This window comes from Arachis ipaensis, chromosome B2 (genome assembly GCF_059453495.1).
Source record: "Arachis ipaensis isolate K30076 ecotype BB chromosome B2, ASM5945349v1, whole genome shotgun sequence".
Classification (NCBI taxonomy): Eukaryota; Viridiplantae; Streptophyta; class Magnoliopsida; order Fabales; family Fabaceae; genus Arachis; species Arachis ipaensis.
In genome coordinates this window covers 81,721,929-81,740,479 of record NC_142437.1, presented here as the reverse complement: position 1 = coordinate 81,740,479, position 18,551 = coordinate 81,721,929, and positions in this window count along the sequence as shown.

Genomic DNA, 18,551 nt, shown 5'->3' with positions numbered 1-18,551 from the left:
TCAGAATGGACCATCCTGGATATATTCTATGATGGTCTGTCTGAGTTATCAAAGATGTCACTGGACCATTCTGCAGGTGGATCTATTCACCTAAAGAAAAAGCCTGCAGAAGCTCAAGAACTCATTGACATGGTTGCAAATAACCAGTTCATGTACACTTCTGAAAGGAATACTGGGAATAATGGGACGCCTATGAGGAAGGGAGTTCTTGAAATTGATACTCTGAATGCCATATTGGCTCAGAATAAATTATTGACTCAGTAAGTCAATATGATCTCTCAGAGTCTGAATGGATTGAAAGAATCATCCAACAGTACTAAAGAGGCCTCTTCTGAAGAAGAAGCTTATGATCTTGAGCACCCTGCAATAGCAGAGGTGAATTACATGGGTGAATCCTATGGAAATACCTATAATCCCTCATGGAGAAATCATCCAAATTTCTCATTGAAGGATCAACAAAAGCCTCAACAAGGCTTTAATAATGGTGAAAGAAACAGGTTTAGCAATAGCAAACCTTTTTCATCATCCACTCAGCAACAGACAGAGAATTCTGAGCAGAATCCATCTAGCTTAGCAAATATAGTCTCTGATCTATCTAAGGCTACTTTAAGTTTCATGAATGAAGCAAGGTCCTCCATGAGAAATTTGGAGGCACAAGTGGGCCAGCTGAGTAAAAGAGTCACTGAAACTCCTCCTAGTACTCTCCCAAGTAATACAAAAGAGAATCCAAAAAGAGAGTGCAAGGCCATTGATTTAACCATCATGGCCAAACCTACAAGGGAGGGAGAGGACGTGAATCCCAGTGAGGAAGACCTCCTGGGACATCCAGTGATCAACAAGGAGTTTCCCTCTCAGGAACCAAAGGAATCTGAGGCTCAATTAGAGACCATAGAGATTCCATTGAACCTCCTTCTACCCTTCATGAGCTCTGATGAGTATTCTTTGTCTGAAGAGAATGAGGATGTTACTGAAGAGCAATTTGCCAAGTATCTTGGTGCAATCATGAAGCTGAATGCCAAGTTATTTGGTAACGAGACTTGGGAAGATGAACCCCCCTTGCTTACCAATGAACTGAGTGATCTGGATCAACTGAAATTGCCTCAGAAGAAATAGGATCCTGGAAAGTTCTTAATACCTTGTACCATAGGCACCATGACTTTTGAGAAGGCTCTATGTGACCTTGGGTCAGGGATAAACCTCATGCCACTCTCTGTAATGGAGAAACTGGGAATCTTTGAGGTGCAAGCTGCCAAAATCTCATTAGAGATGGCAGATAACTCAAGAAAACAGGCTTATGGACTAGTAGAGGACGTGTTAGTAAAGGTTGAAGGCCTTTACATCCCTGCTGATTTCATAATCCTAGACACTGGGAAGGATGAAAATGAATCCATCATCCTTGGAAGACCCTTCCTAGCCACAGCAAGAGCTGTGATTGATGTGGACAGAGAAGAATTGATCCTTCAACTGAATGAGGACAACCTTGTGTTTAAAACTCAAGGATCTCCTTTTGTAACCATGGAGAGGAAGCATGAAAAGCTTCTCTCACTGCAGAGTCAACCAGAGCCCCCACAGTCAAACTCTAAGTTTGGTGTTAGGAGGCCACAACCAAACTCTAAGTTTGGTGTTGAACCCCCCACATTCAAACTCTAAGTTTGGTGTTGGGAGGTTCCAACAATGCTCTGAACATCTGTGAGGCTCCATGAGAGCTCATTGTTAAGCTATTGACATTAAAGAAGCGCTTGTTGGGAGGTAACCCAATGTTATCTAATTATATTTATTTATTTTCCATTGTTATTTTATGTTTTCTTTAGGTTGATGATCATGTAAAGTCACAAAAACTACTGAAAAATCAAAAATAGAATGAAAAATAGAATGAAAAATAGCACACCCTGGAGGAGAACAGTCTGGCATTTAAACGCCAGAAACAAGCATCTGTCTAGCGTTTAACGCCAGAAACAGGCACCAAGCTGGCATTTAATGCCAGAAACAAGCATCTACCTGGCGTTAAACGCCAGAACAGAGCATGGAAGTGGCGTTTAACGCCAGAAACAGGCAGCAGTTTGGCATTAAACGCCAGGATTGCATGTATAGGGCGTTTTACACGTCTAAAGGGTGCAGGGATGAAAAATTCTTGACACCTCAGGATCTGTGGACCCCACAGGATCCCCACTACTTCTTCTCTCCCTTTCACACCTTTTCATAACTCTCTTCCCCAAATACCCTTCACCAATCACTTCAATCACTCTTTTCCATCACCCCTTCACCACTCACATCCATCTTCTCTTCCCCATAAACCCCACCTACCTTCAAATTCAAAATATTTTCCCTCCCAAACCCAACCCTAATGGCCGAAACTTAACCCTCCCCCCTCCTATATAAACCCCTCATTCCTTCTTCATTTTCACACAACCCAACCTTAACTTCTCACCTTGGCCGAAAACACCTCACCCTCCATCTCCTCCATTTTCTTCTTCTTCTACTACTTTCTTTCTTCTTTTGCTCGGGGACGAGCAAACATTTTAAATTTAGTGTGGTAAAAGCATAGCTTTTTGTTTTTCCATAACCATTTATGGCACCTAAGGCCAGAGAAACCTCTAGAAAGAGGAAAGAAAAGGCAATTACTTCCACCTCTGAGTCATGGAAGATGGAGAGATTCATCTCAAAGGTCCATCAAGACCACTTCTATGAAGTTGTGGCCAAGAAGAAAGTGATCCCTGAGGTTCCTTTCAAGCTCAAGAAGAATGAGTATCCGGAGATCCGACTTGAAATCCAAAGAAGAGGTTGGGAAGTTCTCACCAACCCCATTCAACAAGTCGGGATCCTAATGGTTCAAGAGTTCTATGCAAACACATGGATCACTAGGAACCATGATCAAAGTGTGAACCCGAATCCAAAGCATTGGCTTACCATGGTTCGGGGGAAATACTTAGATTTCAGTCTGGAAAATATAAGGCTGGCGTTCAACTTGCCAATGATGGAAGAGAATGCATGCCCCTACACAAGAAGGGTCAACTTTGATCAAAGGTTGGACTAAGTCCTCATAGACATATGTGAGGAAGGAGCTCAATGGAAAATTGACTCAAGAGGCAAGCCGATTCAATTAAGAAGGCATGACCTCAAACCAGGGGCTAGGGGATGGCTAGAGTTCATTCAACGCTAAATCATTCCTACTAGTAACCGGTCTGAAGTTACTATAGACCGGGCCATCATGATCCATAGTATCATGATTGGAGAAGAGGTGGAAGTTCTTGAGATTATACCTCAAGAACTCTACAAGGTGGCTGACAAGTCTTCCACTTGGGCAAGGTTAGCCTTTCCTCACCTCATTTGCCACCTCTGCAATTCAGCTGAAATTGACATAGAGGGAGACATCCTCATTGAAGAGGACAAGCCCATCACTAAGAAAATGATGGAGCAAATAAGAGATCATGGACCTCAACATGAGCATGAGGAAATTCCTCACCATGAAATCCCTGAGATGCCTCAGGGGATGCACTTTCCTCCACAGAATTATTGGGAACAAATCAACACTTCCCTAGGAGAATTAAGTTCCAACATGGGACAACTAAGGGTGGAGCATCAAGAGCACTCCATCATCCTCCATGAAATTAGAAAAGATCAAAGAACTATGAGGGAGGAGCAAGAAAGACAAGAAAGAGACCTAGAGGAGCTCAAGAGCACCATTGGTTCTTCAAGAAGAGGAAGACGCCACCCTCACTAAGGTGAAATCATTCCTTAATCTCCTTGTCTATTTATTTTCTATTTTTCGATTTTTGAGCTTTGTGTTTATTTATATTTGTGTCTTATTACATGATCATTAGTGTCTAAGTGTCTATGCCTTAAAGTTATGAATATGAATCCATCACCTCTCTTGAATGAAAAATGTTTTAATTACAAAAGAACAAGAAGTACATGGTTTCGAATTCATCCTTGAAACTAGTTTAATTATTTTGATGTGGTGGCAACACTTTTTGTTTTCTGAATGAATGCTTGAACAGTGCATATGTCTTTTGAAGTTGTTGTTTATGAATGTTAAATATGTTGGCTCTTGAAAGAATGATGAAAAGGAGAAATGTTATTTGATAATCTGAAAAATCATAAAAATGATTCTTGAAACAAGAAAAAGTAGTGAATACAAAAGCTTGCAAAAAAATTGCGAAAAAAAAGGGAGAAAAAGAAAAGGAAAAAGCAAGCAGAAAAAGCCAAAAGCTCTTTAAACCAAAAGGCAAGAGCAAAAAGCCAATAGCCCTTAAAAATAAAAGGCAGGGGTAATAAAAAAGATCCAAGGCTTTGAGCATCAGTGGATAGGAGGGCCTAAAGGAATAAAATTCTGGCCTAAGCGGCTAAACCAAGCTGTCACTAACCATGTGCTTGTGGCGTGAAGGTGTCAAGTGAAAACTTGAGACTGAGCGGTTGAAGTCGAGGTCCAAAGCAAAAAAAGAGTGTGCTTAAGAACCCTGGACACCTCTAATTGGGGACTTTAGCAAAGCTGAGTCACAATCTGAAAAGGTTCACCCAGTTATGTGTCTGTGGCATTTATGTATCCGGTGGTAATACTGGAAAACAAAGTGCTTAGGGCCACGGCCAAGACTCATAAAGTAGTTGTGTTCAAGAATCAACATACTAAACTAGGAGAATCAATAACACTATCTGAACTCTGAGTTCCTATAGATGCCAATCATTCTGAACCTCAATGGATAAAGCGAGATGCCAAAACTATTCAAGAGGCAAAAAGCTACAAGTCCCGCTTATCTGATTGGAGCTAAGTTTCATTGATATTTTGGAATTTATAGTATATTCTCTTCTTTTTATCCTATTTGATTTTCAGTTGCTTGGGGAAAAGCAACAATTTAAGTTTGGTGTTGTGATGAGCGGATAATTTATACGCTTTTTGGCATTGTTTTTACATAGTTTTCAGTATAATTTAGTTAGTTTTTAGTATATTTTTATTAGTTTTTAAATAAAAATCACATTTCTGGACTTTACTATGAATTTGTGTATTTTTCTATGATTTCAGGTATTTTCTGGCTGAAATTGAGGGACTTGAGCAAAAATCAGATTCAGAGGTTGAAGAAGGACTGCAGATGTTGTTGGATTCTGACCTCCCTTCACTCAAAGTGGATTTTCTGGAGCTACAGAACTCCAAATGGTGCGCTCTCAATTGAGTTGGAAAGTAGACATCCAGGGCTTTCCAGAAATATATAATAGTCCATACTTTGCCTGAGTTTAGATGACGCAAACTGGCGTTCAACGCCAGTTCCATGCTGCATTCTGGAGTTAAACGCCAGAAACAGGTTGCAAAGTGGAGTTAAATGCCAGAAACAGGTTACAAACTGGCGTTCAACTCCAAGAGAAGTCTCTACACGTGTAAAGCTCAATGCTCAACCCAATCACACACCAAGTGGGCCCCGGAAGTGGATTTCTGCATCATTTACTCATTTCTGTAAACCCTAGTAACTAGTTTAGCATAAATAGGACTTTTTACTATTGTATTTACATCTTTGGAACATCTTTAGTTTTATCTTTAGATCACGGTTGGGGGCTGGCCTCTCGGCCATGCCTGGACCTTATCACTCATGAATTAATACAAAGTACTACTATTTTTCTATTCAATTCAAGCTTATTCCTTCTCTAAGATATCCATTCGCACCCAAGAATATGATGAATGTGATGATTATGTGATGCTCATCATCATTCTCACCTATGAACGCGTTCCTGACAAACACTTCCGTTCTACATGCAAACAAGCTAGAATGAGTATCTCTTAGATATCTAATACAGAGGACCGAGTCCGAGATATTAGAATCTTCGTGGTATAAGTTAGAACCCATGGACGGCCATTCTTGAGATTTGGAAAGTCTAAACCTTGTCTGTGGTTTGGAACTGGGAAGGGATGGCTGTGACGAGCTTCAAACTCGCGAGTGCTGGGCGTAGTGACAGACGCAAAAGGATAGTAAATCCTATCCCAGTATGATCGAGAACCGACAGATGATTAGCCATGCAGTGACAGCGCATTGGACCATTTTCACAGAGAGGATGGGATGTAGCCATTGACAACGGTGATGCCCTACATAAAGCTTGTCATGGAAAGGAGTAGGAATGATTGGATGAAGACAGCAGGAAAGCAGAGGTTCAGAAGGAACGAAAGCATCTCTATACGTTTATCTGAAATTCTCACCAATAAATTACATAAGTATCTCTATCCCAGTTTATATTTTATTTATGTTTTTATTATCAATTCACCATAACCATTTGAATCCGCCTGACTGAGATTTATAAGGTAACCACATCATGCTTCAGGCCGACAATCTCCGTGGGATCGACCCTTACTCACGTAAGGTTTATTACTTGGACGACCCAGTGCACTTGCTGGTTAGTTGTGCGAAGTTGTGATAAAGAGTTGAGATTACAATTGTGCGTACCAAGTTGTTGGCGCCATTGATGATCACAATTTCGTGCACCAGTGGACAATGCAGGAGATCCAATGTGTAGCCAGGGAGTACATTAATGACGAAGAAGTCAGTCAGGTCATGGCTACCAACAAGCGGCAACACTCTTACAATCAGGCCCGACATCACGGGAGCGGAGAAAGACAAAAAGAACACACCAGGGACGGTGGTCCGAGTAAAACTCCCGGGCCGTTCTCTCGTGTCGGGAAGTTCACTAATTACACCCCCCTCACCACACCGATTATGGAAGTCTACCAACAAATAGCCGAGAAGGGGATCTTGTCGAAGTCCCGACCTCTGAAGGAACGAACAGGAGGGAACAAAAGCCTTTACTGTGATTACCACAAGGGCCACGGGCACAAGACAGAGGATTGCTTCGACCTGAAGGACGCATTGGAGCAAGCGATCAAGGACGGAAAGTTAGCCGAGTTCTCCCACCTCATTAGGGAGCCAAGGAGACGGAACCGAGACCATGAAGGCGAAGACAAGACCGGTGCAGCAAAGCGACGCCAAGAGCCAGAGGACCACGACCACAACCTTACCATAGTGAACATGGTAACGGCGAGAAACGTGGCACCCAGGTCCAAGTCGGCACATAAGAAGGACGTCAAGGTCCTGGCGGTTTTCGCATCCTCCGCGCGAAGCCACAAGAAGCTTCCGTCCATTTCTTTTAGCCCGAACGACCAATGGTTCAACGAGGTCACGGAAAGCCCTCCCATGGTCATTACGGCCAGAGTGGGAACCGGCCTCGTCAAGCGGATCCTTGTTGATACAGGGGCAGATTCGAACATCATGTTCCGCAATATATTCGACGCCTTGGGTCTAAAAGACGCCGACTTAAAGACTCACCAACACGGTGTTGTAGGGCTCGGCGACCACTTCATCAAAACGGACGGGATAATCTCCCTGCCGACCTCAGTCGGACAAGGCCAGGAGAGAAGAACGGTAATGGCAAAGTTCGTGATCCTACGAGACTCTATGGCCTACAACATCATCCTAGGGAGGAAGACCATCAATGACCTAGGGGCGGTCATCAGCACGAGGATGCTGATAATGAAGTTCATAACTGAAGAAGGATCAGTAGGGTCCATAAGGGGAGACCTGAAAACGGCAGTCGCTTGCGACAACGCCAGTCTCTCATTAAGAAAGAAATCCAAAGAAGTATCAGGAGTGTTCCTCACCGACTTGGATGCCAGAGTCAGCGACAAGCCGAGACCCGAACCAGAAGGGAACCTATAAAAGTTTTGAGTCGGCGACACGGAGGAAAAGTTCACCTTCGTGAACAGAAACCTCCCTCACGAGCTGAAAGAACCCCTAATCGAACTGATCAGGACCAATGGCGACCTATTTGCCTGGACACCGGCCGACATGCTGGGAATAGACCCCCAACTCATGTCGCACCATTTGACCGTCAAGCCAGAAGCCAAACCAGTGGCCCAGAGGAGGAGGAAGATGTCACAAGAAAGAGCAGAAGAGGTGGCCAAGCAGACGGCCATCCTCCTTGAAGCAGGATTCATCCGGGAACTTGACTACTCGACCTGGCTGTCGAACGTAGCCTTAGTAAGAAAGCATAATGGGAAGTGGAGGATGTGCGTAGATTATTCTGATCTCAACAAAGCATGTCCCAAGGATTGTTACCCTCTACCAACATTGACGCACTCGTCGACGCGGGATACCGGTATCTGAGCTTTATGGATGCTTATTCCGGCTATAATCAGATACCGATGCACCGGCCAGACGAAGAAAAAACGGCATTCATAACGCCAGAAGAAATCTACTGCTACAAGGTAATGCCTTTCGGCCTGAAGAACGCAGGGGCCACATACCAAAGGTTGATGAACAAGATATTCAGCGACATCATTGGCAAAACGGTGGAAGTCTACGTGGATGACATCCTGGCCAAGACCACCTGACCCGAAGACCTTCTGAGTGACCTGGAAAGCGTATTCGTGGCTCTCCGACAACACGGCATGAGGCTCAACCCTCTCAAGTGCGCCTTTACCATGGAGGCCGGGAAGTTCCTAGGATTTATGATAACCTAAAGGGGGGTGGAAGCCAATCCTGAAAAATGCCAAGCAATACTCCAAATGAAGAGCCCGGGCTGCGTCAAAGACGTTCAGAGACTGGCGGGAAGACTCACCGCGCTATCTCGTTTCCTCGGGGCGTCGGCTGCAAAGGCCCTACCTTTCTTCAACCTAATGAGAAAGGGAATGTCATTTGAATGGATCCCGGCATGCAAGGAAGCGTTCAACCATTTCAAAAAGATACTTGCAACACCGCCAGTGCTCGGTAAACCTGTGGTCGGAGAACCGCTCTACCTGTACCTGGCAGTAACGGAGGAAGCGCTGGCAGCGGTCTTGGTGCGGGAAGAAGCGAAAGCCCAACAACCAATTTACTTTGTGAGCAAGGCGCTACAAGGAGCAGAACTTAGGTACAGCAAGTTGGAGAAACTGGCACTAGCGCTCCTAACCTCTTCCCGCAGGCTATGACAATACTTCCAAGATCACCAAGTGGTTGTAAGGACGGACCAGGGGATTCGTCAAGTGCTCCAGAAACCCGACCTAGCGGGAAGGATGATGACCTGGGCCATCGAGCTGTCCCAATATGACTTAAGGTACGAGCCTCGACATGCAATCAAGGCACAGGCAATGGCAGACTTTCTGGTGGAAGTAACCAGAGACCCAACCGAAGACACGAACACACGGTGGAAGCTCCATGTAGACGGAGCCTCCAACCAGACGTCCGGGGGCACCGGGATCATCTTAGAAAGCCCAACCGGGGTCATTTACGAACAATCGATTAAGTTTGATTTTCCCGTATCAAAAAACCAAGCAGAATACAAAGCTCTATTGAGAGGCTTGGTTCTGGCTCAGGAAGTCGGGGCCACTAAGCTGGAAGTGTGCAGCGACTCGCAGATCGTCACCTCACAAGTAAATGGAAGCTACCAGGCTAGAGATCCGCTATTGCAGGAGTACTTGGAGAGGGTTAAAGAATTGAGCGAACAGTTCGAGGAAGTCACGGTCTAACACGTTCCGAGGGAAAGGAACACACGGGCAGACCTCCTATCCAAGCTAGCGAGCACGAAACCTGGAACCTGCAACCGCTCCCTCATTCAAGGCATCACGAGAGAACCAGCAGTTGCCCTCCACCTGACTAAGATAAGCCCCTCCTGGATGGACTCCATCACCAACTTCTTGCAGAACGGCAAACTCCCTAAGGACGAGAAGGAAGCCAAAGCGTTAAGAAGGGAGGCTTCCAAATACACGATCATACAGGGCCAACTGTTCAAAAAGGGACTCAGCCAACCTTTACTAAAGTGCCTACACCCCGACCAAACGGACTACGTGCTCAGAAAAGTCCACGAGGGGTGCTGCGGTCACCACATCGGGGGCAAAGCCCTAGCTAGAAAGCTCATCCGAGCTGGGTATTACTGGCCGTCAATGATGAATGACTCCAAAGAATTCGTAAAAAAATGCGCCAAATGCCAAGAGAATGCCAACTTCCATAGAGCACCAGCTACCGAACTGAGCCTGATGACGTCCTCCCGACCCTTCGCACAGTGGGGAATCGACCTCTTGGGACCTTTCCCGGTCGGCCCAGGGCAAGTCAAATATCTTATAGTCGCCATTGACTATTACACCAAATGGATAGAGGCCGAGCCACTGGCCACTATCTCCTCGTCCAACTGTAGGAAGTTCATGTGGAGACAGGTGATAACTCGGTTCGGCATCCCGGAAGTTGTCATCTCAGACAACGGGATGCAATTCACCAATAAGAAGTTTGTAGAGTTTCTTGCCGGCCTGGGCATCAAGCAGAAATTCTCCTCAGTAGAGCACCCTCAGACAAATGGACAAGTCGAGTCCGTAAATAAGGTGATCTTGTTAGGACTCAAGAAGCGACTAGACAACAAGAAAGGAGCGTGGGCTGATGAGCTCGCCTCGGTCCTCTGGTCCTACCGTACAACCGAGCAGTTCGCCACAGGAGAAACCCCCTTCCATCTGACATACGGGGTAGACGTAATGATACCCGTAGAGATTGGCGAGCCGAGCCCACGGCTACTTCTCAAGGGAGTGGAAGAAGCTGTAGAGAAGGACCTAGTATACGAGACCAGGGAGAAGGCCCACCTGTCAGAAGTGGCATTAAAGCAAAGAATGGCCTTGCGCTACAACACCAAAGTGCTCAAAAGGGAATTTGAGCAAAACGACCTCGTCCTACGGTGCGATGATATCGTCTTACCGACCCCGGGAGAAGGCAAACTGGCGGCAAACTGGGAAGGCCCCTACAGGGTCAAAGAAGTGGTTGGCAAGGGCGCTTACAAACTGGAGAAGCTCGACGGTAAGGAAATCCTGAGGACATGGAATGCAGGTAACTTGAGGAGATTTTATTCGTAGCTCAAGCACACCAGCCAACCGGCCTGACGAGCTCAACGATTTACTTTTAACAAGCTCAGTGATTTACTTTTGTTAAGCGCCTGCCATGGCCATATACTTGTTTAACTGACGATTAATGTTTGCTTGTCCAAATTCTCCCATTTACTATCCCACAACATCACGTTTTTCAATGTACGATAGACGGGACAATGATACAGCAACCTGGGACTGATCACCCCGGGAGCCAAACAAATTAAAGCCATAACACGGCCGCGATAATAACAAGGCCAAGACTTGGTTCGCCCAAGTTACCAACGTAACGGCAAAACAGACACAAGCGATAAGTCCACATCGATGAAACGATAACAAAACAACTAAATAGGCGGATAAAGACGATAACAACTAGCCGAGCAAGCGGCTCTTAAAGCATAAAATAAGTTTCAAAAGTTCCACAACAAGGTCACAAATCCATACAAAAAGCATAAGGTACAAGAGTTCATTTTCGAGGCATGTCAACAATCTTGCCATCCTTGATCGTTTTAAAGATCCCGATTGCCGACGTATCAAAATCGGGAGCCAAGATCTTCACTTGGGCCTTAAGGGCCTCCTTGGTCATAAAAATCGCACTTTTTCCCTGCTCCTTGACAACCTTATGTTTCTTCTTCAGCTCCTCAAGCTCGACTTGAACAGCCTTAGCCGACGAGACGACCTCGTCACGTTCCTTCTCCAGAGCCACCACCTAACCTTGCGCGGCATTCAACTGGCTCTCCAGAGTCATCTCCCGCTCGGTCAAACGGGACATGGTCTCATCGGAGGCTTTCATTTTCTCCTCGGCAGACACGGCTTTCTCCTCGGCAGTCTTAAGTTTTTCCCCCGCTTCAGACAACTGCTCTTGAAGCGATTCAACTTGAACTTTAAATTCATTGTTGGCCGTGGCAGCAGATTCAAGCTTTCTTCGTAATGACTGCATCCCCGACAAGTCGAACTCGGCCTTCCGAGCTATTACAGCTCTGCGGAGAAGCGTACGGTACATCCACCTCGCCTGGCTCACCAGCTCGGTACCAAGGAAGTGATCCTCCGTGCCGAGGATCAGTTGGGAGTCAATGAAAGCCCCAGCATCGAAGTTTCTCTCCATCACAGTAAGAGTGCCCTAAGGGCTAGAGGATGCCCTCTGCCTTTTGAGAGTAGGGACAAGCTTTAAGTCAGGACCCTCTTGTCGGGAGGAGGATGAATGCCCGATGCCGGCCGTCTCCTCGGGAATAGGGGAAGCATGCACGTCGACAGGATTCTTGTCGGACATCTCGGTGTCACGAGGTGAAGGCACCGACTGATCTTTCTTCTCCGAAGAAAGGTCCTCCGGCTTTCTGGCAACCTTCTCGTCAGCCTTCTCCTCATCACTATCCTCCAAAAAGGTCTTATACAAATCCTCGAGCCCTGTTACCGAAGCAGACATATCCACTGCAACAGACAAACAAACACATCAATCGTAAAGTCGGCGTAATCAGGTAAAACGATAAACAATGCGAAAACACAAGACAAAGCAGCTCACAAATATAACTCCTGGCGACCTCCCGTTCACCCATAAGGAGGTGGGGGTTCACGTGGTTCTTCCCGAAAACTGCCCACAACACGTTGGCAATTTTCTTATTTATGGCAGACATTCCCTTATAGGTCACCTTAATGAAGGTGTTAGACCCCGCCCCGAAACTCCAGTACGTCGGGATGAGGCGTTCCCCCTCCAACGACAACCAGAAGGGATGGCGACCTTTGACGGGACGAACCTTGAAGTATTTATCCTTGAACCCATGATAAGAGTCCTCGAACAAGCCAAATATCCTCCGACCCTGGGTGGATCAGAAGGACAAGAACCCTTTCCTCGCTTTCCCCTCTTTGGAAGGATTTGTGAGGTTGAAGAAAAAAAGAAATACGTCAACAGACACCGGCAGCTCGAGATATTCACACACCATCTCGAAACAGCGGATAGAAGCCCAACTATTCGGATGCAGCTACGACGGTGACACGGATATCCGGTTGAGGAGCACCATCTGAAAGTCAGAAAACGGGATGCGAACGCCCACCTGGGTGAACATGGCCTTGTAAAACCAGATCCAGTCGGCAACCCAAGGGGAGTGGAAATTAATTTCATACAACCATTCGTTGGGGTAGGAACGAAGGCGTCATAATTGGCTTCCTCGTCTGTCCCTCCACACAAGTACTCGCCTTGCCGGAACTCCGTCAACTCCCCCTCGTCCATCTGATTTGGCGAATCCTTCACATCGGAAGTCACCTAGGCGTAGGGATCGTAATTCGCGGCGGAGGGAGAAGCCCGAGAAACGATGCGAGGCATACCTACAGTGAGGGTATCACTCCGTTAGTCTATGAGGTCGGTAGTCCGAAAAAAGCCCAGAAACTATATTCGTCTATCCAACAATTAAGATCAAGCATGGCTAAAAGCTAAATCCAAATAAAGCCTACCCTGGAATGGTAACCCCCCTAACGCACCTACTTGACACCAAAAAGTTATCTATCATACAAAAATCAAACAAGCAGCAAGAACAAGAAGCAAGCACAAAGGGCAAACATACAGAAAAGCCAACAGTAAAGACAAGAGAGCCTTGAAGCAGAAAAGAGAAGGGATCAATGATTACCTGAATTGGTTGCGAAAACTTGGAAGAAAGAAGAGATGCACAAGGATGCTAGAACGAGGCTTTGGGGTATTTGGGAGTGAAGAAGAAGAAAATGGGAAAAGCAAGAGTGGGAAAGGAAAACAAATACAAAACTGTTTAAAACTGTCACTCAGAAAGCACGAAAGGCCTAGGGACAAAATGGTCTTTGCGTACAGGGTTTTTCAACCCATTATGAGCATTTAATACTCCGCGCGAGGAACGAGGCGACAAACAGTCACCTCAGCAAGAGGCACGTCCCCTCCACGGGCGGCCGACCTGGCGACAACACACGGAATAAGAGATAACGCGCCACCAACCACCTTCACAATCATTGCTGACGCGTTGGGAGCACTATTACGGCCTGGACCAAACCACTAGCGGGCCGGCCCGACCCGGACGGTCGGGAGCGAGACGCTCAGTCGCCGACTCGGACGCGCGTCCCTGCCAGCTACGCTTCAGCTGTGGGAAGGAGGCATCAAGGAAGGTGGGCCTGTCCTTGATGGGCCCACCTCTGACATGGTATATATGGGGAAGGTCCTGCCCTTCCCCCAAGGTACGTTACATACCACACACCCTTTTTCGCCTGCATACATCACTGACTAGAGCGTCGGAGTGTCTTTGCAGGTGACACCCCCTCTTCACGCGAAGTGCTCGGGACATCGCCTACCCCAATCCGGTGACGTACGACCAGGCGAGACCTTCCCCTCTTCAACCAGGAAACCAACCCGAACCGTCTGGTACCCGACCTACCGAACACCTTTTTTCTATATACAAATTACAACTACGTTAACAATTCCTAAAATACTTTATCTGTTGTCTTGCTTGTAATTCAACAAGAAAGAAAATAAAAGGAAAAAAAAAGTCACATCCACAGTTTCTTTAAAAACAATGTTGGTCTAGTATTCTCTTCTATTTTCTTCATTCTTTCCTAATACGAGCAACACAATTTCTCTTCTCTATTACTTTTATTACTCGTTTTCTATTTTTCTACCTTTTTTCTTTTAGGGTAGCTCAAAATTCAAACTTTTATATTTTGTCTATTTATTTCACTATGATTTTGAAAAATGGGAACCATGAAAAACAAAAAAAGAGAGAGAGAGAGAGAGAGAGAGAGAGAGAGAAGTTGAGGCTTAATAAAGATAGATTTTAAAGAGAGTAATTAGATGTGGTTTAATGTATCATTACTCTTTCACTTTCTCTCCCTACGTTTTCGTAAGTCAAGCAATTGAAGATGGGATTTATTTTTTGTTACATTTTTCGCAGTTATCATATAAATAGAAAATAATTTTGTTTTGTTTTTGTAGGCTTCTTGTGCGAAGATGCAACATTTCAATTATTTTTTAGCAACGATACGTATTAAGCAAGTTTAAAAACTCAATCCAACCTGCTTATTTTTTAGCGTGCACGTGGCCTTGTATCCACCAAATCCTCATTTCTTCATGAATCCTTCATTTTGCATGCTTTTCTTTTCACTTTTTCACCCAATCCTTGCCTTTATAATCCTGAAACCACTTAACAAACATATCAAGGTATCGAATGGAATTAAAGTGAATTAAAATGAGCAATTTAAAGGCCTAAAAAGTATGTTTTCTGTAACACCCTGATTACCCTAAGCCTTACCTCATGCCGTAAAGCAAAGGTTAATCAAAGGTTACGACAATTCTAAGGCTTATATATATATATATATATATATATATATATATATAGAAGGAATAATAATTTTAAAAGCTCGATGAAAAAAATAAGCTCAAATACAGAATTACAAAGCGCGAGCGTTCACACGAAGCCACAAGCGTAAAAGGCAAGATCCACTATGTAAGATAACAAGATATATGTAGTTATATACGAGTATAATAATCATGAGATACTAGCCACAGCCCGCGGAGTTTAGGCCGACTAGTTAAATACTGACATACAGAGTTTTGAAGGTAAAACAACTTATACAAAATATCTCTCATAAAGTAAAACTCAAGTCAAATAAAATACAAAAGTGAGAGTACTAATAAATTAAAAGACTCCAAAATAGGGTAAAGGTCCTCCGCTCTGTCACCATCAAGCAACTCACCGAGGTGGGTTGCGACCTGCATCTGAAAAACAACAACACAATATGGAGTGAGAACTGGAGGTTCTCAGTATGGTAATAGTACCCAATAATGTAAGATGTAAGACCCCGGGATGCCAGAGGCAATCCTAGAGCTTCATACCAAACAGATATTCAAGCTTAGAAACAATAATAAATAACTTAAACTATAACAGTAAACAAGGGTATCTAAACCTAGGGAGTGTCTACCTAAAACTAGTCACCGCTGTCCCACAGTCTTCACCAGCCTAACCTCCATGCGATCCTATTGCCACCGCCTACCTAACCTCCTCAGCACCAAACAAACACAGATAATGCAAGTAAGGAAAACACAGGTAGTATTCATGTATATACAAGTAATTCAAGAAGCAAGTAGGCATATTATACAATTAGGCAAACTCAAGTAATCAAAGCAAGCAAACATATAGAAGATGCACATGATGAATGTCTGTCCTATTGGTTGTGATATTACATGTCGATTATAGTACCAAACCTGACAGAAAATTCGGTCGGCAGCTCCCGGATTAGTCTCTCTGTTGTGCATACTCAGGAGGAATAATTCTGAGGGATAAGTGCCCTACCATCTTCTCCTTTCAGAGGAAAACGTTCCGAGGGAGAGTGCCTTACCACCTTCCTCTGGATGCCGCATGATTCCGTGGGTTAGTACCCTACCACCTTGCAACCAGAGAGAAACCCATGCTCAGGAGGAAAATTCCGAGGAATGAGTGACCTACCACCTTCTCCTTTCAGAGGAAAAACATTCCGAGGGAGAGTGCCCTACCACCTTCCTCTTGAGTGATAAACATGAGTGAGAAGCCCATCTTCAAGCCTCACATTCGAACGTAGGTGGGAGACTGCCACAGCCCCATACGACGGATAACAATGCATATCATAATCACGTATTCAATCTTAAATGCCATTTCTCATAACACACTTCCACTCATACTCATTCCATCAACCATAATCATTCATTTCCAAGTTTTCACTCATCACAACCATCATCAGTTCATAACTTTTCATTCCGAACTCAATAGTCCGTCAATTTCTCAATTCATATACCATTCTTCTTTCGCACTCCACCAAACCCATCCTTAGTACACCAAAAACCTAGGCTTCCGTTCTCTAACTTTTCAAAATAACACCAAATCAAACCTCCTAGGATATTTCCCATGTTTTAATGCCTGAAAGTAAGCCCAAGAGTCTTAATTAGGTGTCACAGAAGTATACAAGCTTGTTGGAAAGGCGAAATAGTTTAAAAACAAAGTTTTAGTTGAAAAACAGGGCATGTGCGTATGCACAGGGGTGTGCGTGCGCACAGGGGTGTGCATGCGCACGCCCAAAGAGATTTTTAAAAAGTGTGCGTACGCATAGAGGTGTGCGTACACACAAGTACCAAATTTTACAATTCTGTTCGCTCGCACAAGGTGTGCTAGCGCCCTCAACATACTGCCCTTCCCAACGTGTGCTTGCGCACAAGTTGTAAAACTTTATTGGATGTGTGCATGCACAAGTCGTTCTAACACTCTTAACAGCGAGCCTTCCCCTGAGTGTACGTACGCACAAGGCTGTGCGTGCCCACATACCAGAAATCACAAAATTCTGCAAGTTTGTAGAATTTCAGATTTCGACACCAAACTTTGAATGATCATAACTTCCTCTATAAAAATCCAAATTTTATAAACTTTATATCAATTTAAATATTTTTCAATGAACTTTAATTATAAATAATTTTCATTAATTTTTGACAACTGAGGCACAAGTTATGACCCGTCAAAGTTCACTAAAAACCAGATTTTACCAAAACCTTGAAAGTTCAATTTTTTAACCAACTCCCATTCCAAAACCAACTCAATAACATTTCAACCCTACCAAAACAGCCCAAAATTCCTACCAAAAACTCCTTCAACCATTTTATCAATCACACAACCTTCTAATCATTAAACCATTTAATACTCACCTCATTCCAACTCTAAATTCAATAATCAACAATATTACCCATCCAAAATTCATCATACATCATATAACCAACAACATTATTTAACAACACTAACAACATCAATAATTTCTTCATACATAAATACTTCACTTACCACCTATCATTATCATAAAAGTCACCAAACTCCAACCCCACACACCATCAATAACCCACTAACCTTAACACAACATCAACCACAAGATCCAAATTCCAAGATTTTCATCAACATATATCGTCAAACATTACAATCCTTATTCAACATCATCCAAAAATCATCACAAGGACTCACAATTCTACTCATTCACCAATAACATTTTCACAACTCATCATCAATCATCAACAATACCACTAACTCTCAACAACTATAATAATTCTCAACATTCATCATCAACCACAATAACTAACAGTCAATATCATCATCAACATCCATAAACACAACTCATCAATAATTATCATCTAACAATATGTATATCATCACATTCAAACCCATTCATCCTACATCCAAACCAACATCAAGCATACATTTATATACAATTAATCATACAACCACATCTTTCAACCTATCTTAAGGTCAACTAGCCTAAGTGTCCATTGATGTTACATATTACATAAAGGAGACCGAAACCATACCTTGACAGCTCCCCAAAAAGCACACCGCACCAAGATTGGAGTCCAACAAGCTTTCAATCTCACCAACAAGCCACCAAAGCTCAAACTAACATCATATATATACCAAAATCAAAACCTAAGATACACAAAATAACTAAACACAAGGGTTTAGTGAAACCTTACATTAACCAACGAGATTAGGAGTAAAATCTAACAATTATCCGGTACTAGAGATCATCTAAACAAGCAAAATCACAAAATCTACTCAAAACCATAACCCCAACAATGTAGAATTCTAGGGCTGGAAACTGGGGATGAGACGCAATTTCTTACCAGGTTTGCTTAGATAAAATCAAAGAGCTTGACGAGAGCTTCGCGTGGCCGCAAACGGCTCGTCAATCG